Source organism: Macaca nemestrina, chromosome 7 (assembly GCF_043159975.1).
Source record: "Macaca nemestrina isolate mMacNem1 chromosome 7, mMacNem.hap1, whole genome shotgun sequence".
Lineage (NCBI taxonomy): Eukaryota > Metazoa > Chordata > Mammalia > Primates > Cercopithecidae > Macaca > Macaca nemestrina.
Window position 1 is genome coordinate 131,371,044 of NC_092131.1, and position 23,464 is coordinate 131,394,507.

The 23,464-nt window shown below is 48.8% G+C and overlaps 1 protein-coding gene across 1 annotated transcript in view; it reads left to right on the forward strand.

Annotated features, from left to right (window-relative positions):
- LOC105487692 (putative proline-rich protein 21) overlaps positions 1-23,464 on the forward strand; it is a 33,811-nt gene that overhangs the window by 2,515 nt on the left and 7,832 nt on the right. The window contains exons 3-4 of the mRNA XM_071099249.1: positions 7,005-7,190; positions 7,277-7,572. The gene's annotated coding sequence lies outside the window, so the exon portion shown is untranslated. The remainder of the gene's footprint in view (positions 1-7,004; positions 7,191-7,276; positions 7,573-23,464) is intronic.

A 23,464-nucleotide genomic window follows, 5' to 3' on the forward strand; every position in this document is an offset into this window, starting at 1 on the left:
ATCAGAGCCAGCGTGGGGAGAGGGTGTTGAGAGGGCAGGCTGGCACCAGGGTGGGCAGGACTTGGGTGCATACTAAGGAGTGAAGGCGTCATCCCCTAGCCCTGGGTTATCGGCAGCTCCCAGCCTCCCTGAGTGTGCCTGAAACCACCCACCTGGGCCCCTGTCAGGCTCTCCCTCCCGGGCATCATCCTTGTGCTGTCCACCCTGGCCTGCTACCCTGGAGGCCGGGGTCACGTCCATCCTGAGATAGCCAGGAGGAGGTGAGGGGACAGCTGCTGGGACGGTCTGGAGCTGACTGTCACTGCAGGCAGCAGGCACATGTGGAATCCCAGGGAGGGCCTGGCCGGGGCTCATCTCTATTCCTGTCACACTCTCACCCCAGCCACGCACAAGTGAGTTCTTCCAAGTGGGTTCATTGTCTCTGCTCGAAAGCTAGGGAGGCATCCTCTGTGTGTGCTCCCTTGCTAGAGGGGGAGCGGCTGGCTCCCCACCTCTGCCAAGCCCTTCTTGTCACTACTGCTGACTTCTTGGCACGGCGGCTCGGCCTTGTTATCATGGGCTTTGTGCTGTCACCTTTTATTACAGAGCCTTCAGAAATTCTCCGAATCGCCTTGTGGCTCACCGGTTATCGCGCTCACCACAGCACGCTCGCTCGCGTGAACCTCTGGGCCTAAACCGCAAGGCAACTCGGGCGCATCAGCGACTTCTGCTCCATCCTGGGGCCCCTTCCCCTCTCCTCCCACAGCCCAGCTGGGCCCACCAAGCTTCTCTTTCCGTCTTTGCTTCTAAATCTTAGAAATGGAAGTGAAGCAGAGCCAGGCGTGGGCGGGCAGGGAGGGCCTGAGGGTCAGAGGAGGTCTGGGGAGCTCTGTCTGGAAGAAAGCTGGGTGTGGGGAGGGGACTAGGGGTGTGACAGGGTTGGGGTGCCTTCCTGAGGCACAGTGGACCTGTTCTTCCAACTGGGTTTCCACTTGCTCCAGCCTGTCTAGAAAGCAGGCCTCGGCCTCAGCCAGAGGGCCTCTCAAGAGAGCAAATGTGTGTGGCAGGGAGAGACAGAAACCCAGTATGACACAGACAGAGAAGAATTTATGTGAGAGGGAAATGAGACAATTAGTTCAGATTTTTCTTTTTTTTTTTTTTTTTTTTGAGACGGAGTCTCGCGCTGTCACCCAGGCTGGAGTGCAGTGGCCGGATCTCAGCTCACTGCAAGCTCCGCCTCCCGGGTTCACGCCATTCTCCTGCCTCCGCCTCCCGAGTAGCTGGGACTACAGGCGTCCGCCACCTCGGCCGGCTATTTTTTTGTATTTTTTAGTAGAGACGGGGTTTCACCGTGTTAACCAGGATGGTCTCGATCTCCTGACCTCGTGATCCGCCCGTCTCGGCTTCCCAAAGTGCTGGGATTACAGGCTTGAGCCACTGCGCCCGGCCTAGTTCAGATTTTTCTTATCCTCCTCCTCTGATCTCCCGATTCTTGGTGACTGTCATGGGGACTGCTTTGTAACAACTACTTAGAAAGTATTTATTGAACAAATAAAGAACTCAGCATTTGACATCCTACTACCTGGAGATCTAGTAGGTTCAGCATGGGTGCCAGGGATTCAAGGCCCTGCACTGCTTCCTCCCTGTAGGGTCTGACACGTGAAGCTTCCACACACAGCGAGCACAGTTCAGAGGAGGCAAAGCCTGTATGTTAAAGGCTGGTGGGCACCCGACATCCTTGGAAAAAGAGCACGGCCTCCACGCGAGTGCGGGAAGTGAAAGACGTGTCTCCCCACCCTGAACTGGGCCAGGTCTGGTGGGCTCACAGCTCAGATTAGCAGCTTATCCAGGCGCTCAGTCCCAGCTCATTTCTAAAGCGGGCAGGGGACACCCATACTCTATGAGCAGGGATGCAGCCTGGGGAGAGGAGGAGGAGGCTCCCTCCTCCATGACTGCATCTTTAGAAACACAAGTGCTTCTCCAGTCAAGAGACTTTGGGTATTTTAAGAGAGATGAATACAGTTAGCCAGGTGTGTGCTTATCACTTAATAATAATAATTATGATGATCATGATAAAAGTATGACTGTTTGCAGTTTACAAATCACTTTCACACCCACCACCATGTCTGAGCCTCCCATCAACCCCGTGGAGTAGGTGTGCCCATCCTCGTTTTACAAATGAGGAAATGGAGGGGACTTGCTTAAGGTCACAGAGTATGGTGAGACTGGGATCGGGTCTTGCTAGGCTCAAATTCCACCTATGAGATGAGCTGGACTAATGAGCCCCTGAACTGAGAGAAGGAAAAGGGGCAAGAAGGTTTCGAGCTGGGATCGTGATGTAGGAGTGTGGGCTGAGGGGAGTCACAGCCTGCGTGAGTGGGGGGTCTGGTTCTCACTGTTTTCTGTGTCCCCAGAAAAAAGTATGCGTGGGTTTACAGGCAATTTCAGAGGCTCGAAAGTGCTCACCCATTGGGAGGGAGAGAGCCTCAGAAAGTGAAGGAGGACAGTACCAAAGCTGATGGGTGGCTCAGCACTTCCTGACTTCCAGGTGAATTTTTATTTTTCACTTTTTTGAGACAAGGCCTGGCTCTGTTGCCCAGGCTGGAGTGCGGTGACGTGATCATGGCTCACTGCATCCTCCACCTCCAAGGGGCTTGAACCATCCTCCCACTTCAGTCTCCTGAGTAGCCGGGACTACAGGTATCCGCCATCATGCCTGGCTAATTTTTGTGGTTTTTGTAGAGATGGGGTTTTGCCATGTTTCCCAGGCTGGTCTTGAACTCCTGAGCTACAGTGACCTGCCGGCCTCGACCTCCCAAAGTGCTGGGATTACAGGCGTGAGCCACCGCACCCGGCCCCAGGTGAAATTTTTGACCCCACTTATAGTTAAAGCAATTTCTGAGAAAATGTGATTTTCCCCCTCAAGCTCAACACAAAACATGTGTAATTCAGAAATACCTTGATTCCCTTAACAGTTTGTTCTTAGAAAGTAAGTGGAAGACACTTCTCCAAAAGAGCCATGCAGTGACTGGGGATGATGTTGCCAACAAACGTCCCAATGGTAACTAAATCAAAGCAGTGACCGATAGTTGTGTCATAATGGAGATGGCAGTTGTAGACGTCTATCGTCACATAAAATATAAAACTGTGCTTCAACTCCTATAGAATGGACGTAAATGTTTACTTCACACTATGATTACAAGAGGGTCCCCGATGCGCAATAAAATCTAAAGATAGACAATAAAATGGACCTCTGCTGTATCATAATTTCAATCTGAACTAATGTACTATCTTTCATAAGGATTAATTAAAATTTTATTTAAGGAGCTTTTTTTTTTTTTTTAAACAATTCTGGAAGCATTCTTGAAGGCATGATTGCCAATATTTGAGAAACCAAAACCATGAAAAAATAGTTGCAGCAGGTGCCTCCTTTTTATTTTAGACGTGTTCCCACAGCGAACGTGCCCTTTCTGTTGTACTTTGCTGCCTTTGGGGCTGGGTCCCAGGGGCAAGCGGGGGAAAGAGTGATACCAATGGCAGTGATGGCACGGGGCAGACCTGCTCCAGGAGGTGGCTGACCTTTAAGTCCTGCCTGCCCCGCCTGACCACCTTGGTAGGGACCGTTACCATCTTTGTTTTTCAGGCAGGAACCCAGGGTGCCCAGAGGCACCTGCCCAAGTCCTCCAGGTTTCAAATGCAGGCCTGTGTCACTCCACAGCCAACACTTTCTACTAAGCCAAGGCCTTTCAGATACTGGCAGAAATCATGGATGGAACAGCAAAAGGCAGAGAGAAATGGGACATTGACATGAATTAATTGCAGTGAAAATGGAAGTTGTTGGAAAAAGGAGCAACTGTGTTTTTGACCCTTTGAAAGGCAGAAAGGTCAAGGTAGGACAGAGGCAGATGCTCAGGTCCTGGAGTGGGCTCCAGCTTGAGAGGCAGCCATGGGGTGGTGCCGATGCCAGCCATCTTGGAGCTGGGCACCTATTCCCCAGGGACTCCTGCTCAGCTGCTCATCTCTGTCCTTCTGTCCCAGCTTGGCTCTGGGAAGGCCCGGGGCCTAGGAAAGGGAACACTTTTTTTGAGAGCCCAATTGAGTACAAGGTGCCCTGTGGCCCTCTTTGATCCTCACACAGTTCTGCAAGTTCAGTGTTACCAGGTCTGTGTGACAGGTGGGGAATTTGCTAAGTGAGAGGCAACAGGGGCTGTCATTCAGGGCATGGCCTCTGGCCGGAGCAGCTAAAATCCCGAATTTTCTGCTCACTACACCGGAGGCAAGGGGACTTCACCTCTCTGCACTGCGGTTCTTTCTCCAACGTCTAATGAAGTCTTTTTCAAGCATCTGGATCTCGGAGCTCCACCCAGTCCCAGGGGTCCTGTATCTTCTCTCTTTCTCCTTTCACCCCTCAAATCAAGTCCCCTACCCCACATTTCCTTTCCTTTCTCCCTTAAGAAACAACAAACATCTAGGCACATCAAGGGATATCAAAGGGCCTGGTAAATGTAGGTGGGGCCATGCTCTGTCCTAACAGCATCTGGCCTCCGTCTCAGCAATGTTTAGATGCCATGTTACACCCCTACAAAAATGCTGTGAGACAGGCGTTGTAACATACTTTCCAGAGGAAGAGACTGAGGCTCTGAGGGGACAAGCTTGGGCCAAAGTCACTCAACCAGTTAGTGGCCAAGTTGGGATTCAGACCCAGGGCTCTTTGGTACCACCCTTTTTCCAGAAGCCAGGCAAGTGTCAGGCAGGGCTGCTGGCAGGGGTCAGCAGGCTCTGGGTCCCTTCCCCAAAGCCACGCAGGCATTATTTGATGCTCTCAGACCTACTTTCCAAGTGCATCTGATGGGCATCTCCACCTCAGGTTTAATTATGCCTGCCCCTTGAGGAAGTCAGGCAACAACCCCCTTTACAGAAATGTGAGCTCTGCCAGTCTTCAGGTTCACTTCAAACTGCGGGAGCCCTGAGGTAACTTCGTGTTCTTGTTTCTCAGTAATTAAAGTTGCCTGAGTCTGCGTCTGAAGAAGAACTTTCTCCCACCCTTTCTTTCTACTCGTTCCTCTTTCTTATGTTTTTGAGATTTTAAATGCAAAATGCCCAAGATAGCATCCATTCTGTCTCCCTTTTCTTCCCTGCCCTTTGTATCTCCGAATCCTTAAATCATATGCTACACCAGCCCGTTTAGCATAAAAAATTAAATTAATTTTCATGCTCCAACTCCAGATGTAAATGCCTTTATTAATAATTTAAAGCACATTTATTTATGCAGTTTGATATTTTTTCAGGTTCAGGGAAGCAATTAAGTTTTGCTCAAGTTGCTGATCAGCACACAGTGTCACCGATGACTCTTTTTCCCTATCTGCCCCTCTGAGGTGCTGGGGGAGGGGAAGAGTGCAGGCAGAGACTGGCAGGGACGCCTCTCCTCACCCTCCAGTCTGCCTCCACCCCGCTTCTGGGAGACAGGTGCTTGCAAAATTGAAAGAGAGCAAATGTATTTGCTCCAGTCCATCTCAAGAAAGGCCAATTTCTTTCTCCAAATTGCCTTGGAAGATTAAACTGGACCTTCAGAGGTCCTGGCCACTTAAAGTTCTTCCTTAGCTAGATCCTTGGGAGACTGTTGTCATCAGTAAGTCACTTTTAACTTTTAACTCGGCAAGCGATTTCTCATCTATTAAGGGCTTGGCTACCTGTGGGTGAGAGGAGCTGGCTCGACTGCTTAGGAGCTGGTGAGCTGGAGAAATTTGCTGCAGTGCTGTTCATCTCCGTTTCCTTATCTGAGAAATGAAAGAGTGATTTTACCTGAACAGGGCTGTTGTGAAGATCGAACCGCAGGATAATATACACAAAAATCCCTTGTGATCTACCTGCCACCTCCCTGCAGTGGCCTCACGCTTTCCCTACCTCATGCCTTTGCTTGGACTGCACCTGCCCCTGTCATGCTGATCCTTCTCAGCTTCCTAGGCAGCTCCTCCCTGTGCTGTGCAATGAAAATGTTTTACATTCCCCCATGGTTTGGTACTACTTGGAGGGCTTTTGCATAACCTGATACGATTTTCTTCTCAGAAACAATATTTTAAAGAGAGGATTCCCAAGAGATGTGACTCCCTGGGGACAGATTAGAACTCAGACATGTTCTCTGGATCCCTGGTCAACTATACTAACCCAACACATGCACCACTGGGCCCCTGTGCACCAGGACTGTGTGTGATGCCATGGGGCAACAGGAGTGGGGGCCCACCTGGATGACCAGGGCCATCTGTCTGCCAGGGCCTCTTGGTCTAGGGGGACAAAGAGATAGTGGTTCCCTGCTCTTCTCCGCGTGGGCTGTGTGTTGAGAAAGACGCTGAGAAACAGAGCTGGAGTCCAGAATGCAGGATCAAGCCTGGCAGTGAGACCTCAAGCAAGTCTCATCCATGCGGGCTGCAGTTTCCACCTATGTTCGCTGACAGACTAGAACTCAGACTACGCTTAGTCTCCCTCTTCCTCGTCCCCACCTCTCAATTTCACCTCCTGGATTTCACGTCTCTGGAACCAATCGCTTGTCCGTCTCTGACTGTTATCTCCTTGCTCTAAGGCACCATCGTCTCTCCTGGTAACCACTCATAGACCCTGACAGATGTCCTGGGAGATATGCACCCACGTGGCTGCCGGGTCATCTTCTAAAAGCTCAAGCACGTCGAAGAGCTCCAAGGTCTCCTTGTAGCCTCAGGATCGAGGCCCAATGCTTTCCCATGTCTTACAGCCCACCGCCTATGTAGTGGGGCCCTTGCTGACAGCCCCAGTTCCAAGTTCTTCCATCACTCCTCACTGCTTCTGCTTCTAAACCCACCCAGCCTTTCCCCAGTTTCTAGAACACACCATGTACCTTCCTACAGGCTGTTCCTTCTGTTGTGTCTCCTCCTCCTTCTAACCCTCCCCTTGCCTGTTCAATGCCAGATCATTGTTCCTTCCTCAGGGACCCTCTGGAATCCAACAGTTCTCCTTTCAAATGCTCTTGTGCCACCCTGTCTTGTCTTCCACAGCCCACAGTGTATGCCCAGTCTGGGATTCCATACTGACTTCTGTGATGGTGGGCCGGATGGCTGTGTTCTCACTGGAGTGTCAGACTGCTTCTTCTTGTTTTTGAGACAGAGTCTTACTCTGTCATCCACACTGGAGTGCAGTGGCATGATTATAGCTCATGGCAACCTCCACCTCCCCAGGCTCAGGTGATCCTCCCACCTCGGCCTCCTGAGTAGCTGGGACTACAGGCATGTACCACCATGCCCAGCTAATATGTTTGTATTTTCTCTAGAGAAGGGGTTTCATCATGTTGTCCAGGCTGGTCTCAAATTCCTGGGTTCAAGTGGTCCTCCTGCCTCGGCCTCCCAAAGTGCTGGGATTACAAGCATGAGCTGTTGTACCCAGTTATGGAATGCCAGGCTTCTGCCTGCCTCATCATATGCCCAGCACCTCACCGAACGAGTGGCACATAGCAGGTGCCGAATGTGTATACACAGCTGGATGGAGAGCACTGCCCACGAAGAAATGACAACTCTGAACGCCTTCCTGTGAGATGGCTCCGTTGGCTGGACTCTCTGGCGCACCTCGGTGAGTGCTTTCGGTCATGGCTGCACATCATGGCCATTTATAGCAGGGGTAGGAGCAGGGAGGCTGTTGCAGGTTAGGGGCTATGCGGGCTGGGAGCAGAAGAAATGGCTATAGCCTCATCTTGAGCATGGGAGGCAGCTTGTGCTTTGGAAACAGCATTGGACCGGATGGGAGTCGGGAGAGCTGGAGTTTGCTTTGGCTTCTACGCCTTTGAGCGGCCTCTCTTACTCTCAGTTTTGTCTTGTCGCACTGGGGAGAATCTCTACTTTCCACAGTCAGTATGGAAGTTCCATATAACATCGCACTCCAAAGGGCTTGTCCTGGCGTTTTTTTCCTTCCCTGTCTTCCCGGCCCCCTCCTCTTCCCCTCCCATGATTGCTACCCAGGTGAAGTGAGGGGACCTGTGAGGCCCTATGCAGGGCAACAGCCAGGGACAGGCTGGAAAGCTTATTTTGCTTTTGTCACCTTCTTGACACTCAATGCTATGAGAGATTATCTTACTGATTTATTCATTTACTTGCCTCCCCCAAGTAGTGTATCAACTCTGAGAGCAGGGAGCTTGCTCACCTTAGTCACCTCTATCTCTGGCACTAGCGGAGTCTCTAGCTTGCCCTCAATACTTGCTTTGAAGATGGAAGTGAGAGAGAGGCAACAAGGAGCCCTGGACACAGGAAGCGTGAGGGATAAAGAAAGAAGAGTATGGGAGTTGGAGCTGCCCCAGGCTGAGAAGGGTCCCAGGGCCATGCCCAAGGCAGGCTTGATATTTACTGTGGAGAAGATGGGGGTCCCCAGAGGCTGGGAGAAGAGATAACTCACAGAGCTGCTCCATGCAACTGGAGTCTAGACAATGGCGGCAGAGCATGCAGGGTCTGGTGAAAGTAGGGACTTCGGAGCAGACAGGCCCGGCTGACCTGGATTCCAGCTCTTGCTGTCGCCCTCTGGGTGCCTTTAGGTGAGCCAGCCAGCCTCTTTGAGCTTGAGTTTCCTCCTAGGAGGCATAAGAGAACTAAAGTTGGGTTGGTTTGTCTGTGATCCCTGTCCCCCTCCCTTCTAGAAAAGCCCTCTGAGGGAAGAGCCATGTGGAGGGTTGGGTGGCCTGGTTTCTAAGGCAGGCAAACCTGTTTTTACTGCGCCAATTTTGGGGTGGTCGCCTAATGGGTCTTAAAGCAATTTCCGATGGACCTTTAAAGCTTCCTGGGAGGAAACGAGACGGAGGGCTTTTTCCTGGGGGAGAGATGAGATGGGCGACAGTGGGGGCATGGAGAGGCTTGGTGGGAGGAGCGTGGAGAAGGCATGTGAGGTACGGGGCAGGGGGAGCCACAGCCTCCTAACCTGTCCCTCGAGCTGGGTCCCCAGTGGGGCTGTGTCCCTGGGGAAGGCTGGCCCAAAATCTGAGTCCCAGGTTGGCTCCCCACCAGGGGTTGGTCACATCAGCCTGCCTGCCCCCAACCACCCTGAACCTCATATGAATGGGAACTCCACACAGGCTTCCCAAACTAAACTCTGCTGTCCCAAGTGGACATCCCCACAAGATACTCTAGACACTGGGGAGCCTGGGGAACACCGGGGCCCAGGGCACCTCCAGCTGGGCTAGGAGTGGATGGACCCCGCCATTAACAGGTGAAATGTGGGGTGTTGAGCAAGTGGATGGATGACACCTGCTTTCTAGGTGTCTCAGTCAGTTCAGGCTGCTGTAAAGGAATAACACAAACCAGAAATAAGGTGCTTAGACGACACCTTATTTCTCGCAGCTCTGGAGGCTGGAGATGAGGGTGCCAGCATGGCTGGGCTCTGGTGAGGCCCTCTTCCTGCCCGTGTCCTCACGTGGCTTTCCCTGGTCTGTGCAGGCAGAGAGTGCACCCTTATCTCTTTTTCTTCTTCTAAGGACACTGATCCTATCTTGTGGGCTCTACCCTCACGACCTCATCTGAACCCAGCTACTTCCTGGAGTCCTCGCCACCTAACGCCATCCTTTGGGGGTTAGGGTTTCAACATAAGAATCTGGGGAAGACACGAACACGCAGTCCAGAACACTGGGTTTATTGAGAGTGTGGTGTTCAGTAGCTTGCAGTTGTCATCCAGAAAGTTCTGTGCCCTTGAGGACTGAGTGACCTTGGGCAGGACACAGCACCTCACTGAGCTTCTTCTGAAAAATGGGGGCAATGGTATAGTATCTACCTTGTACAGTTATCATAAGAATGAAATGAGACCAAATTGTAAAGTATTTAATAGGCAGAAAACACAGGAAGAAATAGTTCTCTGCTCCCCCACTTTCTCCCCAGCCCCCTACAGGCTGCGGGGTGAGGGGCAGGGCAGCTTGAGCCCCTTCTGTGTCTTGGCTCCTTTCCCCCGAGGGCTGGCTCTGCAGACTCCACAGGCCCTCTGCCTGCCTCGCCCGCCTGGAATAGCAGCCGCCAAAGTGTTGACGTGCCTCTGACATCCCTCCACTCAAGGAACCGCCAACTGATGGTGGCTGGGGACATGTGCTGAGCTTCCCTCTCATCGCATGACTGTCACACAGTGGCAGGCACTCAGAGAGCTCCCAGCCAGCTGGGTGGGCTCCAGGGAGCAGTCCCTCCCTCTGACAGGGCGAGAGACTGGTTTGCACAGGGCCTGAGCCAGGGAGGCTGGGGCTCCCCAAGCTTTGGCCTGTGCAGACCAGCTGGGTGAGTTAAACCCCTGCAAGCGCCCAGTCTTGCCCTACATTCTTATGTGGGGCACACAGCTAGAAATACCTAGGAACATAAGGTGACAGGGCTGAAGTGGGGAGAGGGTATCACTAAGCCCATAAAGTTTAATAAGTGCCTCATTGTCCATATGGAGAAACCGAGGCCCACAGAGAAAGGCTTTGTCCAAGGTTGCACAGTGCAAAGGCCAGGCCAGAACTCAGATTTATTTCTTCAACAAATGTGATTCAGAATGACCTGCAGACTGGGCATTTTCTGGGACTAGGGATGTCAGAACCCCGATTTCTGGGATCTGTCTCTGAAGGATGCTGTTCCGCATCTCTCATACAGCTTTAGGGTCACATGTAGATATGGGTTCCGAGGGCCACACGATTTTGTGATGTGAGTGACTTGGACGCATGGTTGTCTGTATCAGTTCTCTGAAGGGCTCCTAGCCCCCTAATTCCACCCTAGCCACGCACAGTCCGGGCCTGCTCCAGGTCGCAGCTGTAAATCTGCGGACTCAGGGGCCCAGTCTGAGCTTTGCCAGGGCCTGCCTCTTGTGCTCCTCTGTCACTTGCAATCTCTCTTGAAAAGCACAGACAGTGCTTGAGGGAACTGGATGGGCCCCTCTGACACCACCAGTAAGCTGATGATCAATGCTGCTTGGGATGGTTTAGCAAACCACTTCGCATTTTCCAAGACCTGAACTCCTTGGCTCATTTACTGAGTCACTTAAGCCTCTCTATTGTGTAAGATTTAGGGATTTGGGATGGCCTGGGGCCATTTTACATCTCCATCATTCCTGTTAAGCCCTGCTTGTTCCCTTTCCAAAAGGTGGGGCCCGACAGCCCGATGTCTCCAGGAAGCCTGCAGGAAACCTGCACCATGGCAGCTCTTATAGCTCCAGCCCAGGGCCACGGGCTGGCTGGCTCCTACAGTGGGGCAATGACAGTGGGGTCCTGGATTGCCCTTTTACTTGCAGAAGCTAATTGTCTAGAACTGAGCACAGCACTGTGCTAGGAGCGTGGGGGATGGAGTTTGGAGCTAAATAAGACTGGCCTCCCTGAATTAATTCTGAGTTAATTTTTGAGATGGACCCCTCCCCAAACTGGAGGTGTACTGGCAAACGTTTAACAACTAACTTTCCCTAAGGAAAAAAAAAATGTAGTATTTGTCAATTCCCATAGTATAAATATTCTCACCGTGGCTGATTCCAAGACACCAATATGACATCTTGGGAAGGGATGCATAGACTCAGGTCTCAAGAGTGGATGAAAGCCACTGGCTCCAGCATACCACTGACCCAAACTCACCACACTGCAAAATGCACAAAAATCTGGCCTCTAGATAGGAGAGCAATATCTCCTGACTGAGCTTCCTGGAGAGGCTGCAAGGAGCAAGGTGTTTTTGGTTTGGTCCTTGAGGAAGGCACAGTGTTTCCACTGATGGAGCAGTGGGGGGAGGTTCTTCAGCAGGAAAGAGCGCCAGAACCAAGGCAGGAAGCACAGAAACATCTGCATGTCTGAGGACCAGAGTCCTCTGGCAAGAACAGAGAGGCCACATGACAGAAGGGCCTTATAAACTGCCATGGATTTTGTCCTTCATCCGGTCTGTGGTGGGGAAGCCAATGATGCATCTTACGCAGGTGAATGACACTGTGAGATTAGTTTCATTTCTTTAATGCTGACTTTATCATTTTTTAAAGATTTTTTTCTAAAAAGTTCTGTATGTTCATTACAAAAACAAATCAAGCTATGCATCAAAGTACACAAAGATGCCTTTTCAACAGGTAAACATCTTCCCAGCCTTCCTCTATATATACACACAGACAAAAAGTTAGATGGATATAGTAGAAATAAAATAAATAAAGATTTTAAAAGAGGAAAAAAGACAGAGAAACAAGAATTAACTAGTCTATTGTCTTTCACTGGGTATGGTCAAGGCTGTGTGCAATGCTTGGAGCTCTGGGAGCTGTCTTGTAACCACAAGGAAAGGCAACCGACAGACTGAGGGTAGCAGAGCAGAAAGATGGAGATAATCTGAGTTTTGGTGATGTAAGGTAGCTGCTGGCCTTCACATACAGACCACCGTGTGATAACTTTGGTTGTCACATGTATGCTTTTCCTACCTACCTAGACTCTAAATTCTCAAGACTCAAAACTGAGTAATAATGAAACCAGTCAGTGGGATATAAGGGCAAGGGCTTGGGCTTTGGAGTTGAACAAAGCTGCCTTTGCATTACAGCTCTGTGAGGGGGAGTTACTTAATCCTTTGATGCCTCATTTTTTAAAATCTCTGAAATGGCACCAATAAACCTGCTTCCAGAGATGTGGTGAGCATTGCATTAGATTGCATATGTAAGGTTTCTACCACAATGCCTAGGACAGGAGGGACTCAGAAAATGACATATACATGATTACATATGGATGGATCTGAGAAAATACGAAGCATGCCACTGAGTGAAAACATGACATGGTACTTTTATTTCTTCAGTCTTTTTAGCACAAACTAGACAGACTATGAGAATTAGAGTTCTAGCTCTGAAACTTATGGGCAGATTAATTTGGGGCAAGTTCTTTTACTTCTCTAAGTTTCAGTTTCTTCAGCTGTTACACTGAGACAAGAATATTTGAAGATTAAATAAGGCCATGCCCAAAGCACTTGCAACACGGTAGGCTCTCAAAAGACACTAGTTTCCTTCTTCATGCTCTGCTCCTTCACAACACACAAGACATAAACACATGTTCCATGAACACATGCTCTCTCTCTCTCACACATACACATACCTAGAACACACCCACACAAATCGACATGCACAGACACATGGACCCACACATGTGCAGACACACAGATACACAACTTTCCAGCCCCAGAACCTGCCAGGAGGTTTTAGAAGTAGCTGTTGTTGTGTCTGTCTGCAAGACCTGTTTACAGGGCCATCTTGAACTCTTTTCCCCAAATGCAGGATCTTCAAACAATGAGCACTGTTGCTTAAAGGAACACTACTCCTGGGGGAAAATACTTTAAATGTAATTATGTCTTAAACGCACATCTAGTAAATAACTAGACATGCACTGCTTTGAATATAAAATGTCACATTTTTGCAGATGGGACAGACAAATTTTGGCAGTCAGAGGAAGTCAGGAGAGAGAAACGAAAGAAGAAACCACACACTTCCTTTTTATTTACCTGGTGTAATTGGGCCTGGCCCCGGGGCATGCGGTTGGGAGGGCCCTGAGGGCTGGCTTTGGCTGAGACACAGGTGCAGGGAAGGTGAGAAGCAGGCTGAGGGGCACAGAGAGGGAGTCTGTGTCTCGATTTCCTTTCATGTTTATGTCTTTTGTGTCCTTTCCCACCGTCGTCATCCTGGCCTCAGTCTTTGTTGAGTCTTCCTTGGGCCGCATCCTCACTAGTTTCCCCCAATTGCATTCTTTCCTCCTCTGACCTGTTCTGTGTAATGTCACTAATCATTTGTTCCCTGAAATGTCACTTTCTCTTGCCACTCTTGCTCAAAAACCTCCCTATTTCTTCCATTTGTGTCTTTGCTTCCTTGGCTTCTCAGTGGAACAAAACAGTCTTTTCACCAGAACTCCCCAGCACGCAATTGGGCAGTGCAGTTTCCATGGTCTCCAGAGAAGCCTGGTCCTAGAAACCATGAAGTCCAGCCTTAAGCCACAAAGCTACAGTCATGTCTCTTTCAAAGCCCGGAAGACCTTGTTCATTGCACGACCTGGACCACTCTCCTGACCTACCTCGCACTCTTCTTCCCAACCTGTCTCTTCTCTACTGATTTTTCTTTCTGTTTCACCTACCTTGGCTACTGGGACTGGTTCCTCTCCTCTATTTACCCAGCTTTGACCTTTGGTTTTCCTCCTAGCAGGAGGTTTGGATTTTCCCTCTGGCCAGGCTTTCATTCCTTTATCTACTAAGTACTTATACAGGACTTACTGGTGCCAGCCTATATTCATGGAGGCACGAAGAGTGTCTCCTATCTGGAAGAAGAAGTCATTAGACAATTCACTGAGAACTCACTCTGTGTGTGTGTGTGTGTGTGTGTGTGTGCGTGTGTGTGTGTGTGTTGAAGGGAAGTGTGTTGGGTTGGTTGGGGGTAGTAAGCTGCACAGAGGAATAAATTGTTGTCCTTGAACTCTGGCAACTAACCAGAGGTCAGCCAATAGTACTTTATACTTAATTGATTTATCAGATTAAGCTTTAATGGAGCAGGGAGGAAGTAGGAGCAAGCCAGGAAGCCATTACAATGGAAGAGATTGTACTCAAGAATTCCATTTGATCTTCAAACAACCCCAAGAAGGAGGGGTTTTCCCCGTTTTCCACCCAGGGAAGCAGGCTCAGAGAGGCCAGCTGACTTTCCTAAGGTCACTCAGTTGGCAGTAGAGGGTCCTGGCAGCCTGATGGCATTGTTGGGTGCACTCCTGAGGCCACACTGATCCCAGGGCAGGGAAGAATGCCAGGCACCCCTGGTCAGTGTCGCTTCCTGATCAGCCTTCTAAAGATCATCCAGAGCTGCAAGTCCCTTCCACAGGTTGATTAAAGCTGCCTCTTTGCTCTGGAAACCATCCACATTCTCTCACTGGCACATCTTCCTGGCTTCTCTTCACCTTGGCCCTGGGGGCGGAAGGGGAGCAGCTGAGTTGTCATCTGAGCTTGCATCTTCCAGGGCAGCAGAGGAAAAGGACATTGATTTATCATCAAAAAGGCGAAGGAGGATGCCGTGGGGAGGAAGCTGGTCGGCAGGGGTGGGTGGGCGATAAGAGAGAACTGGAAAGAATAAAAAGAATCCCTAAGCCTTAAAAACAGAGCCTGCCCTCTGATTCCTGGGTAGGCGTGGGCTGAAAATCTTTCATGTAAAACTGAAGTGGAATCACGAATGAGGAGAAATCATCTTGGGGCTTGGGTGTGCCTTACAGGACTGAATTAAATTTAAAATGTATTGATTTCCCCCGCTGATTAACAGGCCTGGCACGCGAGAAGGGCGGCAGCCCAGTAAGCAGCTGGCACCGCTGCCCCAGCCCACCAGCGTCCCCTGCTGCATCCCACGTCACCTCGAGTGCTGGCAATTTTCTAATTAGCCCGATGGGTTATGATTCGAAGCCGGAAGAGCCAATTAGCAGGAGTCTCCTTTGACCTCCAGTTTGGGGTGATATGAGACGAGGTAATGACTTCAGACAGAGGGAGGGAAAAAACAAAACTAAAAATAAAAATAGAAAATATCAAGAGCAAAGACCTAAATCTTTTTGGTTCCCTGATTAATAACCCTGTCATGCCGATCACAAGCTCTAAACAGCAATGCTGGTTGCAGCTGAATTTTTTATACTTTCTATTAATCTTTAATGATAGCTTGGTCACCTAGTCTCTTTTATCTTGTCAGATAAATGTATGGTTAACAGGATAATGAGATTTCTAAAGCCCCATTCCAGCTCCCAGCTATCGAGTGCAGGCGGTGACCTCTGACCCCTGGCAGACAGCAGCACCAGGGCGCTCGTAATTGGTAGGTGTGCTGGGAATGCATTGGAAGCTGACTGATGGTTTAAACTTTGATTTGAGGTCAGCAGGGTCACCGAGCTCTGGAAGACCAGCCTGGTTTTATTACCAGCTGCCTCTGATGGGGATATAATTAGATTTAGCTATCGCTTTATTAATAAGTAATCGCTTCCCCCACCGCTGTGGGTGGGCAAATGTATTCCTTGGATAATTTGAGGACACTAGTCTGGCTTTATTAATAAGAATATATCATGCGTATTTGGCCAGGGGCAGACACCCATCTGGATTTCTGGACTTTGCAGGAACTTTATTATTTTTACTCATTTGCAGTATTGAATACATCAATACATCGGAAGGCTGTGCCTTCCGAAATCTAACCTTGCCTCAGGGACCTCTAACTTTCTGATGTCATAGGGGACCTTTGTTTTGGTCTGTTTCCAATGACTTAAGAGTAAAAAGTATAAAAATAATTTCATCCAGCCATCTACTCATCCATTCACTCATCCGTCTATCCACTCGTCTGTCATCCCTTTATCTACTCAATCATGAGAGCACAGACAGTCCCCAACTAACAATGGTTCGACTTACGATTTTTCAACTTGAGGATGGTGCAAAAGTGATATGTATTCAGTAGAAACTGTACTTTGAGTACCCATACAACCATTCTATTTTTCACTTTTAGTACAAAATTCAGGAAATTACATAAGATATTCAACACTTTATTTTGAAATCTGCTTTCTATTAGGTCATTTTGCCCAACTGTAGGCTAATGTAGGTGTTCTGAGCATGTTTTGGATAGGGTAGGCTAAGTTCTGATGTTTGGTAGGTCAGGTGTGTTAAATGTATTTTCAACTTATGACATTTTCAGCGTACATTGGGTTTATCAGGACATAACCCCATTGTAAGTTGAGGAGCATCTGTACTTGCTAAATGCTAGTTACAACCTTAGATGAAGGGGTTTAACATTCTTAAACCCCTTAGGAGACCCAAAGACCTAACTCCTGCCTTAAGAGATTTACAAGCAGAGAAGTAGCTAAAATTCAAGGCAGGGTGAGTTAAGAGCCATAAAAAGAGGATTCACAAAATTCTAGACTATGAATGGGAAGTGTTGAGCATTGGACCTGATGTTGCCAGTGACTGCTGCTATCACACAGGGTGCAGCAAGGAGGCACGGCTGGGGCTGCACACTCCATGGAGCTGGTGGGAGTCCCGCCCTTTCTGAGTTGCAGTGGGAGCTCCCTGGGTGTAGCTGTGGCCACCCTCCCAGGCGTGGGACCCAGCATCCCTGCAGCCTACACCCTCAGGGACCCAGGAAGGCCCTTCCCTGTCCCTGCAGGCTCAGGGGTATCTGCTTCCACTGCTTGGACTCTCTCCTCTCCTGGTGCCTGCTCTGATCTCGGAGTGGGGCCAAGCCCTGGTACCATGAACGGCCATGGGAAGCAGACAGATTCCTGGGTGGAAGGAGGCAGGTCCCCAGTCAGGCCCTTCCTTCAGGCCAGGGAGGGCCTGAAGGCTGGGGGCTAGGCTGTCAGTCACATTGGAGAGGGGACCTGTGACGCCTCCTGCAGGCCCATCCATGGCTGCCCATGGACCAATTGGCATGCACTTCCTCCCCTCTGAGGTTCGTAAAAGCCCTGGGCTCAGCCAGAGCAGGGCAGAGGATGGAGAGATGGGATGACCAGCTGCAGATAGGAGCTACCCTCTCTGCTGAGAGCTTCAGAGACCTGCAGAGATGTCTGAATGACCTGTCTGCAGAGAGGAGCCAACCCCTCCAGGGCCTCCTCTCTGCTGAAAACTGAACACACCATGAAATGACCTACCTACGGAGAGGAGCTACCCACTGCGGGTCTCCTCTGAGCTGTTCTAACACTAAATAAAGCTCCTCTTCATCTTCACCCTTCACTTGTCTGCGTACCTCATTCTTCCTGGACACAGGATGAGAACTTGGACAAAGGCACCACTGGCCACAGAGGTTTCCAGGAAGAAAATTGACAACTCAAAGAGCCTGTAACTCTGACACATTGAAAATGTTCATATTTTGGCAATAGTTACAAGCTTCAGTAAAGGGCTGGGAAACAGGAAAGTGGACCTGAAGGCTGAGAAGTTTCCTGAAATATTTAAAAATTTGACAGTTTTCCCCAAGCATCCCATGATAGAAAATTAAGAAAGTGCAGTGGGGAAGGAAGAGAAACAAAATTTAAGAGGAAGAGAATTAAAGAAAGATTAGTCATTAGACCTAGACTCTAAAAATAATTAAACAACTATTTATTGAATGTCTACTACATGAAAGGCATGTCCTACCCATTTTCCCATTTACCTAAAGATAGTCCCAATATAAAAACTGCAGTTCCAATGTTCACTACTCCAATATCACATGTATGCTGTGAAATACTGCAATCTTATTTTTTTTTATTAAATACCACCATCTATGTATTTTTCATAAATTTGAAAATTGCTATGCCTGGCCACTCTTCTCCAAGTGGTGACTCAGGGATTTAGCTCCTGCTATTGTAATATGTGCCTAGAGACTTAAACGTCCCATTACAATTTCTAGTTGAATACAGCAATGCTCTTTTTAAAAATGATTCTGGTTGGGCGCAGTGGTTCACGCCTGTAATCCCAGCACTTTAGGAGGCCAAGGTGGGTGGATCACCTGAGGTCAGGAGTTCGCGACCAGCCTGGCCAACATGGTGAAACCCCGTCTCTACTAAAAATACAAAAATTAGCTAGGCATGGTGGTACACACCTGTAGTCCCAGCTACTTGGGAAGCTGAGGCAGAAGAATCACTCCACCTGGGAGGTAGAGGCTGCAGTGAGCTGAGATCGTACCATTGCAGTCCAGCCTGGGCAACAAGAGTGAAACTCTGCCTCAAAAAAAAAAAAAAAAAAAAGATTCCAACCACATTTCTACCACATTTTTGTCTAATCTAAGACACTATTATTGTATGTTCCACGAAAAATAAAAAGCACTGCTAATGACACTGTGACATGCTATTGGCTGTAATATACATTCTGATTTCACAATGTCAGATTGTGAAATGTGTCTTACAGTTGATAAGATACAGGAGGTTAAACCTTCCCTGGATATGTTGTTGTAATTCCCATTTCTCAGGATTCCTTGGGAGATGATTCATAAGAACATGTTTTTTTATGTCTATTGGCCATTTGTCCTCCAGAGTCTGCTAAGCTTAGATCCACTTTCCAAAGTCTCTGATGGCATCTCCTTCAAAATGAGGATAGAGAGGGTGGTGATGCAGAGATGCGGGACAGAGGAAAGGAAGGTCCCAGGACTGATCCCCTACTCTTGCCTACATGGACCCTGCCCCCCTCTCTTGCTCCCCTCCCCTTTCTTCCTCCAGGGCCACACCCATTCTCCTAGGGCCTGACCCTCTCTCCAGGAATAACTTGTCTTTATGACCTCTCTCAGATGGGATGATGTGTAAGGGGAAACAGTAGAAGAAGGTTTGGTTAAGTTAACAAGCCGTTTTTTTTTTGGTTGTTGTAACCACTCTTGGCTATTAATTCTCAGTCCTTTGGTGAATGTCCAGGTGAAGCTGGAAAGGTGTGTATAGACATATACCACAGATCCTATCTGATATTCACCCACAGAAGTGGTTCCATTTTAAGGGCCCTTCTAGTAATTCCATTTATGGAGTACCTGAGAGGCATTGAGTACCATCTTGCCATCTTTGTCAGTCAAGATAGGCTGAGTTGTGCTGCAGTAACAAGCCCCAAATTCCCAATGACTTAACCTAATGATAGTTCATTTATCACTACTGCAAGGTCCAATGTGGGTACTGCTGTCGGATAGCTCTCCTGGGCACCTCTCCTCCAAGTGGTGACTCAGGGATCTAGTTTCTTTTTACATAGCTTAGGCTCTGCTAACCCTTAGCAGGGCCTCAGTATTTCTAGGGCCTCAGTATTTCCAAATCCTCCTCGAGGTCTTCAGCTGCCCAGTCAATGGGCAAGGTGCATCTAAAAAGGGGAGTTTATTGAGGTTTTAGGGGCAAGGCCTGGAAGTAGCAAATCTCCCTTCCACCACACCACATTTTTTGACCAGAGCTAGTCAAATAATCCCACGTAGAGGCACATGAAATGTTTGGGTGAACATTTAGTGTTATCTCATTCTCATCAAAAAAGCCCTAAACCGGGAAGTGGAATAATGTTGCTAACTCAGAATAATGTTCTTTTACTTATACCATAGGCCTATAATCTGCTGTGGGGACAAAAACAAACAAACAAACAAACAAACAAACAAAATAGTGCTGAGAGAAACACACACATACACACACACTCACACAAATAAATAGCTCTGAGATCCCACAATTATTTTTTCTTTATAACTTTTTAGAGTTATTGATTGCCTTAAAATGTAGATAAAAGATTCATATGGAAGCAAGAGGCACTGGGTTTGAGTCCCATCTTCATCACTGCTAACTTAGGATGGATTTTAGGCAGTCACTTCCCCTCTCTGAACTTCAGGATTCTCCTCAGTGGAACGCTATGTAAATAGAGATAGGATTTCCTGACTCTATACTGGGACAGCGACAAATTCAGGTGTATCTATTGAGTCCACGGGACACTTGTTTTGGCATCAGGACCACACTGGAAGATTGGGCTGAATAGCACTGTATGAGTTTCCTATTGCTGCTATAACAAATTACCACCAGTTTCGTGGCTTAAAGCAACACACATTTATTCTCTTAAGTGCTGGAGGTCAGATGTTCAAAATGAGTCTCACAGGGCTAATATCAAGGTGTCAACAGAGGTGCTTCCCTCTGAGGGCTCCAGAGGAGAACCTGTTCCTTGGCTCTTCTACCATCTAAGGTGGCTGGCAGCATTCCTTGGCTCCTGGCCACATCTCTCCAGTGTCTTCTTTTGATGTCACGTTGCCATCCTCTGTTCTGCAGTCAAGTCTCTCTCTTTGAAGGATATCTGTGATTACAGGTAGAGTCTTCCTGGATAATTCAGGACAATCACCTGTTCTTGAAATTCTTAATTTGATCACATCTGCAAAGTCCCTTTTGCCATATAAGGCGACACTCGTGAATTCTGGAGATTAGGATGTGGATATCCTTGGGGGCCATTATTCAGCCTACCTCAGGGACAGACTGAGACAGTGAGAGGAAATTTAGACACTTTTTTTGGAGTAGAGGGTAAAGGGCAGGAAACCCAGCACAATCTGTCTAATCTGGCCTCACTCTTGAAGCCTTTGAGAGGAGACACAGTAGCGAAAGCCCAAGGGCCTGGGAGAGGATAGGCCTGGATTTGCATTTCTTCTCTGTTAGCTACCAGCTGTTTGGCCTTAGGCAAGTTAGTTTACCTTCCTGAGTCTGTTTTTTAAATCAAGGAAAGTCATACCTAACTTTCATGGCTGCTGTAAAGATGAACAATAACCCATGAAAACTGTTTGGCACAGTGCCTGGCACCTAGCAACACCCGGTGGCTACAAGTATTACCATAAACTCCCTATCCGGTACCTTTGTGAGTGAACGAGAGCATCGATGGGGGAGGTGCTGGCAGAGTGGAGATGCCAGCAGGGACCCTCATCAGCAAGGCGTGGAGGCAGGTCACATCCAGCAGTGAGGATGGCTCCATCATTTCTGAGCAGGGAATCCTGTGAAGGGCCTGACTGTAACTGTCCAGAGCTACCGAGGCAGAACCTGTGAATGGGAGGCATTGTCTGCAAAAAACAGGGACAGGAGGAGCTTGAAAGAGGGAGTCTTCTGGAGCAAAGTCCCAGCACCCACTCCCCCACTGGCTCCATTTTTAGGAAACTGCGATCAGGACTGCAGAGCAATGCTGGGGCAAAGACCTAGTGCTGGGCTCAACGTTCATAAACTGTAAAAGTCTCTCATCCACCTCCTGCTGGTGTATTCCTGCCATGCTCTAGACTTCTCTTAGGCTGAGAACAAATCTCCAGCAAAATATTTAAGAGAGTGGGCTCTGGAGCCTGTCTGCTTCCTTTTTTTTTTTGGTTGTTTGTTTTTTTGAGATAGATCTCACTCTGTCACCCAGGCTGGAGTGCAGTGGTGCAATCTCGGCTCAGTGCAACTTCCACCTCCTGGGTTCAAGCAATTCTGCCTCAGCCTTCCAAGTAGCTGGGATTACAGGCACCCGCCACTATGCCTAGCTAATTTTTGTATTTTTAGTAGAGATGGGGTTTCACCATGTTGGCAGGGCTGGTCTCGAACTCCTGACCTCAAGTGCTCCTCCCACTTTGGCCTCCCAAAGTGCTGGGATTACAGGCATGAGTCACCGTGCTCAGCCTATCTGATTACATTTAATTCACAGCTCTGCCATTTACTAGACCTATGACTTGAGAAAGCTACTTAGCCTCTCCATGCCTCAGTTCCCCACCTGTGAATTGTAATGACAGCCATCTCCTAGGATCATTGTGAAGACTCTGAGTATGAACACAGAAAATAGGAGGGGTGTTTCAGGGCCCTGTGACCCCCTAGCTCACAGGCTCCGTACACTCCCCACCCACACCAACGCCCGAGGAGATGAGTGAGTCACATCCAAGTCATCACCTAAATGAACCAACTTCCAGATCAGTTTATTATCAAAACACAGTATAAATGTTGTTTTTATGCTCAATAAACAGTTCCTCAGCTCTGCAAAATGAAATATTCCTTTCATTATGAAACGGAGAAGCCATTTATCCCGTGTCTTAAGTGGTATAGATAGACTGCACAGCAGCCAGCGGAGGGATAATGACACTGTTTATTTTCACTAGCTCAGGAAGGGCTGACACAGTATGTACGCCGGGGAAGCGAGCGCGGCTCCTGGAAGGGGACTCGAAAATCCGTCATTCTCGCCAAGAACAAGGTGCTAGGCATCTGTTTTTGGGCTCCACTTGCCAGGCCTGGGGAAGGCGGAAGAAATGTCGGGATTCCACCTGGCACCTCGAGGAGCCAACGCTGAGCCGAAGCTGGAGTCGGAGCCACCTCCGGGGAGTGAGTCGATGGACCCCCGAGGCGGCATGACACTGGCCATGGTGCTGCCGGAGATGGCCAACACGCCACTTGGGCACAAACCTTCACACAACTTTAGAGCTTAAAAGCTGCTCCTCCCCATGTCAGTGTGAGAGGACTCGGTGGAGAGCCTGAGAATCTGGTCCAAGGTCAGGCTCCAGTCCTCTGGAGCTGTGAGATGCTGGGTAAGTCCTCAATACCCTGGTCCTTGGTTGGCTTCTTTTTGTAATGGGGAGAATGGGGCCTGCCTTGCCCACTATGTGATTGAGTGAGAAAGCGTGTGCATAAATATTTTAAGGTATTCAGTTCTGCACAGATATATTTTGTAGAGCTCTGATTTTTTTGGAGAGGAAACAGAATTCCAGAAAGAGTCAATGGCTCATGTGAGATTCCAGGTCAGGCCTGGGTCTCTTAAGTCCCTGTCATGAGCTCTTTCTAGCAATGTATTCCTTTGGATTCAACATTGTGTCTGGAAAGGCAGGGCACCGTCTAAATGTGCATTGTACAACTCTAGGTGGATGAGGAGGGCTATTCACGTGGCCCATGCCATGGATGAGACCCACTGGGGTGGTGCAGTGCACAGCCTGCACAGCTGGAGAGAGAGGCCCTGCTGAAGGCCTCAGCTAAGAAACAAATGTGTTTCTAAGGAAGAGAGGACACACTGACCCATGATACTTCAGTATGAATTAGTTTTTCACTTCCTTGGTGGAAAATAGCAATTGACAGAGATAGAATCCAGGACAT